Source organism: Pleurodeles waltl, chromosome 7, assembly GCF_031143425.1.
Source record: "Pleurodeles waltl isolate 20211129_DDA chromosome 7, aPleWal1.hap1.20221129, whole genome shotgun sequence".
NCBI classification, from domain to species: Eukaryota; Metazoa; Chordata; class Amphibia; order Caudata; family Salamandridae; genus Pleurodeles; species Pleurodeles waltl.
In genome coordinates this window covers 455,004,310-455,011,469 of record NC_090446.1, presented here as the reverse complement: position 1 = coordinate 455,011,469, position 7,160 = coordinate 455,004,310, and positions in this window count along the sequence as shown.

The window sequence follows — 7,160 nt, the reverse complement described above, 5'->3', positions numbered from 1 at the left end:
CGTACCAGGTCTCCAAGGGTGGCTAACAGTATGGTGGCAGTTATGGGCCAGAACAGGCTGGTGCTAGGAGATAGACATCAGCAATCTAGAAGTGTGTTAATAAAAGCATTCTGGGACTGTACCGACAGTCCTATAGTGGCTACCACAATCAAGCATGATTTGTACCAGATTTATTGAGAGGCCATCAAGATGTTGGACAGCACCGGGAGACCCTGGCGGGTGATAGTATGCTTTAAGATGCGCAAAACAGTCTGTAGAAGGTGCTTGGCAATGGGCTACCAAGTTTGCAGCAGGTCCACAAACTACAGTAACAAAAAAGCGCATGGTCTTCTCTGTGCCAGGAGTTCGAATGTGGCTACAAAGAATACAAGCCTGCATTCATGAGTCGAAAATGTTCTACTAAGATTCTGCAGGGTCAGCAAGTTACATTCATCGCAATTCATCTTGTTCCCCTCCTCTCAGTCCATGTGCTCTCCCCCCGACTCCGTCTCTCTCCTTTTTCCTTCAGTTTTCCTCTCTCACAACGCATCACTTCCTACTCCATAACCAGACCTTCCCTTCCTTAATCCCCTCCCACACAATATGTAACCTGCGCAGCTCACTTTTTTCCATTCCCCTCTCCCGCATGCGTTCTCCTCATTCGTGTCCTCCTTCCCACACCCTTCCATCATGTGATGTTTTTCTTTTCCTCCTCTGTGTATTTTGGAGCCGTGCCCTCTCATGTGATTCACCTCGCCTCCCTCACCTCATGGTACGCCCCACTCCCTCTCTGTGTAAATTGCACCAGCCCCCTCTCATCCGCAACCTTCTTCCCCTCGACTTTCAGTCTATTTTTGGGGTTTATGTGGCCAGCCAGTGTCCGCTCCTCCCGACCCCCCCCCCCCCCCCCCACCCCCCACTTTTTTTGCTATCTTCTGTGTATATAAGATCAGCTCCTCTGTCGTCCAATAAGGCCCGGCGTTGTGTTTTTCACCAATCTGATACAGCGTGTTAGTAGTTCTAAATAGCAGCAGAGCGTTATGTGGAGGAGAACATTTTTATTGCAGCCGCAGTAATTCAAATACGAGGAACTTCACTTAAAACAGTATGGTAGAGTGCAGCTCACACAAACCAGGTGTGATGACATCAGGAGGAAGAGAGTGGGAAGATACAATTGAGACAATATGACAGAGTAGCCTCCACAATTATTTATTTACTTATTTACATTTTACACACTTACATTATTGTAAACATCTTTATAACGTGTGGCATTCCCCAGTCGTTTGCCTTCATTGAGCTTCACAAAGGGACATAGCTAAAATCGAACTCCAGGAAGTACTTAATTATTTATACTTAGGGCCACTGGAATTAGGTGGTTCTGCATTTTTTGTGCACAATTACGGATATGCCACATAATCCTCGCGTGGTGCTTAATTTGCAGATAAATAAAAAACAAATCTAGCTCAGGTGGTTCAAAACGCATTCAAGGAATCGCCAAATGAGATGGCATGCTGTGACAGACTTTGGGTAAAGGTTAACTGGCCTCGTTTCAGTTGCTGATTGATATATTCGGATGTTAATCTGAAACTCATAAGGTGAATTTTTTTCCCAAACAGTGTTAAAGTGTCTTAAAAACATATAATATTGTCACAGAATATGTCACATAATTTACAGTTGCTGCTGGTTTACATGGTCATAATTTTGTGGTGTTGGAGGATCGCATCCCGGTAGTTTAGGATGATCATAGCTTTGCATCTTTGTAGGTTCATATAGTCGTTAGATTTGCATGGTCTTAACGTGAGGCCATTGTAGCTTCCCATCATCGTAAATCGTCACGGTAGGTATGCCCCGTTAGAGATTTGTATTGCAAATATTTGAATTTAGGGAATTCAGCCATCCAGTGAGTCTATCAAAAATAAAAAATATTACAAGTAATAAACATCATTTACAGTGTCAGAGTGCCTTTTCGGGGGCCCCCTGCAAGCAGGAGCCCCTTGGCCCAACGGTTGGGGTGAGACCTTTTACTCTTGATGTCCCGCGGCTCAACCTGCTTTGGATCCTAAGCAACTGGTCAAGTACCCCTCCAGCAGTTGGCTTTCAGAACAGCGTGGTCCGAGCAGTCCAAGGCTCCCTCCGGGGGAGGTAGAAACAGGGAAGTGGACACAGTCTCCCAACTCAAAATACAAGCAGTACCAGCAATACCTTATTGTCTAGCTAAATACTCACTTTTATGATAAACATGTATTTTATTTTACTGCCAACAACACACAAAAAAAAAAAAAATGAGATTCAAAAACAACTACACAGTCCACCTGAGGTTGGGGCTCTAGCGTTACGTAGGCAATTCCCTGTGTCGCACTCCTTTCTCGCTCTAGTGATGGTAGTTGTTCCCTATTCACTATATGCAAAATCCAGGGTAAGCCCCACTAGTAATCTGAGTCTCAAGAGAAGACTCCGACTCAGTCAAAAATGCTCTGTGTTCCAGCGATGAAACGTTATTTAGCAAGCAAGTTCCCCCAGGGCTGACTTGGCCCAAATTAAGTCTTACCCGCACTTGCAGCATTGGAGCGCACCCCCTCTGCAGGCACTGGAGTGGCAGCAGCTGATTCAGATGAGTTCACTGCAAGTGGCATAGGTAGGCTGTACTCGTCGATCCCCAAGTTTCTCACACAGGGTTGTGTTCCTGCAGAACCTGGAGGCTCCCTGCAGCTCCTCCTGGCAGGGTAAATCTTTTAGTCTGTCTCTCAATAGAGAGAAGGTGATGCAAAATTCACAATGCTGCTTCTCGAATCTTGATGTAGGTGCGTAGGAGATCTCCCACCTCCTTGGCATACAGAGTAACCGACTCTTCACTGAAATAGGGCCATGACCCACTCTACAAGGCAATCCATCTTAGGCAGCATCACCTGGGATACAGGGTCGCCAAATCCACACTGCACCTAAGCTCCAGTTTGATCAGCATAGTGATAAGGGAGGTTCACTTTGCGGTCGCCCATCTTGCTATACAGTGTCACCGACAACTGACTGCACCGGAGCGCCAGCATGATTGGCATAGCAATATCCAAAGCTCACTTCACAGCAGCCCTTCTCTGGTATCAGAGGGTCACTGACTTTGTCCTGCACATGGGCAACGACCATATGGGTGCAGCAGCTGTTCCTCACATTCCAACCCTCACACAACAGAATTTCCCTCTGGACCTCACTTCCTTCAATGCCCTCCTCCTTCTCACAGGACACACTAGTCTTGGCAAGGAGGCAGGCACTGGTGCTCTAGCCTCCAGAGCAGGTGGTCTTGGATTCCCTGGGTAATGTCTCCCTCACCCAGCTCGGAGACTAGCAGGCCTTCGCCCCCAGTGCTGGTCACAGGCAGATGTCTTACAGAGCTGAGCTTCTCCTCCTCGCACAGCCCAATTGGTTGCTTGACAGCCGACACTTTTTGGGGTCTCGAACTCCCCTTCTTATAGTCCATTTCCAAACACCAAATGTGACTTAGCAACTGAAAATTTGAAGTTTATGTTGGGGGTCTGCTTTCTTTTGAAGTTCCAACTCTACCCTCTCCTACTCTTGAAAGCAATCTGTCACAGCAGGGGTGACTCTAAAGCTGATAGTCCCACAACACAGGCCATGGGAGTGACTAGAGTGCACACCTGGCTCTGTGATATGTGCATCAAAAGTTTAGCCCAGGGCCTCAGGACTACTCTTTATGATTATGTTATCAGCCCCATCTCCTTCCTGGGATGTGCCTAGGCCCCTTTGTTGTGACTCTCTCTGAAACAAAGAGCACCCTTTGAAGTGCACAGGGGAAGCATGACTCTCCATTCCACAGAATGCCCCACCCAGCTTACAGGAATACAGCAATAAACAGTCTGTCGGGGGGGTCCTCTACCTCCCCATGGTCTGTCATGCAGGCCTGGGTCTTCCAAAGAGGAACCCAGTCGGTCATGTACTGTGGCATTCACAGGCATACATACACTGAGTAAGTCTTTTATATACACACACTGTACAGCGCTGTATCCTTCCTGTACTGTACCATTCACAGACACACATACACCCAGTACATGTATTTAATATTCACAGACTGCAAAATACTGTATCCTCCCTGTACTGTACTAGTCACAGGCACATATACATTCACTGCATAAATTTATCATTCATGCTCTGCTAAGCACTATACCCTTCATGAACTGTACCACTCACAGGCAGACATACACCCAGCACATGCATTTATCCTACACACACTGCATAGCACTACATCCTTCATATATTGCACCGCCCACGAGCACATATACACCTAATCCTAGGCATCTAGCATGCACACATTGAACAGTACTGCAGTATCTCTGCATTGTACACTTCACCAGGTGCAAATACACCCAGTGCAGCTACACCACTCCTGCGTTGCACAGTACTTCACAACAATTCAATGTAGGCCAAGAGATGAGTTAGCACAGCAGCAGGACTTTGAATGGGTGAACCTGCAGGCCTCATTCCAGTGACAGGTTAACAAGGAACTGTTCACTACACATTATGCTGCCACCACAGCGCTTGTGCTGCTTAACTCCTGGTAAAGGCAGTACCGTCTCACCACTAGAATAGTGGTTTGGGTGCCCCTCATGGTCCACCATGACCACAATCCGTGCGACTGGCCTATGTCATGACGCACACATATAATCCATGCTTGCACATGACAACAAATTTAGCACTAGGGATCCAGACAGCAGCACAGCTGGGACACTCAGGTGTATGTTCATTGCCATGTAAATGACTTTTCAGTCCCAACATAGTTTTAAAAAAAACAGGACTCGGATTTTGAGGGGATTGGAAATCTGTAGCATTACACGTTTCTCACCTGAAATCCAGTAATCTGTATGTTTGCTGCCGGCACACAGGTACTGTTTTACGTTACTGATAATAATGGTTCACTTTGCCCTAGAATTACATTAGCATGGGCCTAATTCACCACAGATTGACCACTTTGTAGGTTTAGGTTGTCATGTGTTTGGGTTGTGGTAGGCAATTCTAAAGATTTGTCCTCCGTTTTGTGTTGAGGCTTGGGGTTTCAGCTTTGTCATTGCATTTTCTTGCAATCTTACATCCTTCTCCTCAAACGTTCAATTAGTTGTAGATTTGCCTTCCCATACTTTTGTGGGGATCTAGTGCAGATTGTTGTAGGCTCTCACTGTAAACTTGCAGCATCATGTAGGATTGCCTATAAATGTCTCCTTTTGTGAGTATTCAGCTGTTTGTTTGGTAATAGGTTAACATGCATGTAATTATGTATCACTGTACGTGCATGCCTAGGTTTTAATTGTAGCACCTTGTAGGGTTGCATCTTTGCTATTGGTTTACGTTGTCACAGATACACAACATGTTTTACTGTAGGGTCATGTTACTATAGGTTTGTGAATCACAGTAGCTCATGTCCTTTCAGGTTGTATTAGCTTACATTTCTATTTTACTTCATTGGAATTGCATTTACACAGTGCTTACTACCCGTGATGAGGCGATGAAACACTTTACCAGGGGAAGCACGCTCCCATGGAACCCAGGGTTATTGTTACAGTTCTTTATTGGGATTAGCCTTGTGCTCTGGAGGAAACCAGTACATGCAATTACTCAACTTTAGTGGAGAACTAAATTAATAGGATCAAGGTGCAATCATTAGTGGGCCAGAGTAGGTTCATGCTAATCGATGGTGTGGTGAATAGACAGCATTGTAATAGGTTTGGGTTAACAGATGACCTTGTTAGGTCGCAGCCTACCAGGCAGCGCAGCTGTCTGGTTTTCTAAAGACATCTTAGGGACTTTCAGAACGTTGGCCCAGGAATGCATTCCGTTTGTTAAATACCATTGGTTTTGTAACTCACACTTTCTGGCTTTCCATTTGCTGGCTTTATTTGCTTTAGACTCTCCAAGTTTAGTTAGTCCCTCCCGTTTCTTAAACTGTTTACAGTGTCCTTCCATAAACTAGCATTCTGTTAATAGGCCTTTAAATATTTTTCTTATCACATTTGTTGTGCATTCAAAGACTAAGGTCAAATGTCAGGCACTGTCTTCAAAAGGTACTTGTTTACTTCTCTTTCTCTGACTTCAAATTGAGAGGATTTCTGTGTAGATCTTGCACGCTACTGGGGGCAAGAAAGAGGTTTTTTTCCTAGCACATGACAACATTTGAATGAATGGTGTAAGCATTTCAGAATATGTCAGAATTATGAACGCTCAAATGCAGCACATTTCTTGTTATTTCTATAGTATGTTGGAAACAAATATTTTAATATGATCAAAATGAATCATTAAACTAGGTGAGGCAATTGCTACACGTTTCTCTGTGCAGGGTATAGTTTTATTAGTAAAACTGTATATCTGTACAGATGTAGTGGCTCTTTCAATTGAAAATGTGTTGTCTGTAATGGCAGTGTGCTACCACACCATGAATAATCCACTCTATGTCACTCCACTCTACTCTACTCTGCACAACTCCACTTTACACCACTCCATTCCATTCCATTCCACTGCACTCTGCATCACTCCACTCTATGCTACTTCAAGCTACGCCTCTCTACTCTACCCTGTACCACTCTATGCCAATGCACTCTTTGCCCCTGCATTCTACACCACTCCAGTCTAGGCAACACCAATCTACTCTGCACAGCTCCACTCTACACCACTCTGTAAAACTCAACTCTGTGCCCCTGCACTCTACACCAATTCACTGAACGCCACTCTAATCTACTCTTTACCACTGCACTCTTAACCACTTTACACTACGCCATTACACCCTATGCCACTCTACTGAACTGCACTCTACCCAGTACCACTCCATTCTATGCCACTTCAATATACTCTGAAACAATCTACTCTAAGCCACTGCACTCTACAAAACAGAACTTTATGCCACTACACTCTACATTGTTTTTTACGCCACGCTACTCTACCCTACACCACTGCACTCTGACACTCTACACTCTATTCTGCAAAAGTGCACACTCTGCCACTGAACTTCATGCCACTCTACTCTGCACTACTCCACTGCACTCTATGATGCTATACTCAACACCACTCTATGCTACTCTACACCACTCCATGCCATTGCACTCTATGCCACTCGACTGCTCTGCACTCTACTCCACTGCATTCTATGGCCCTCGACTTTACACCACTGCCCTCTGCATCACTCAACT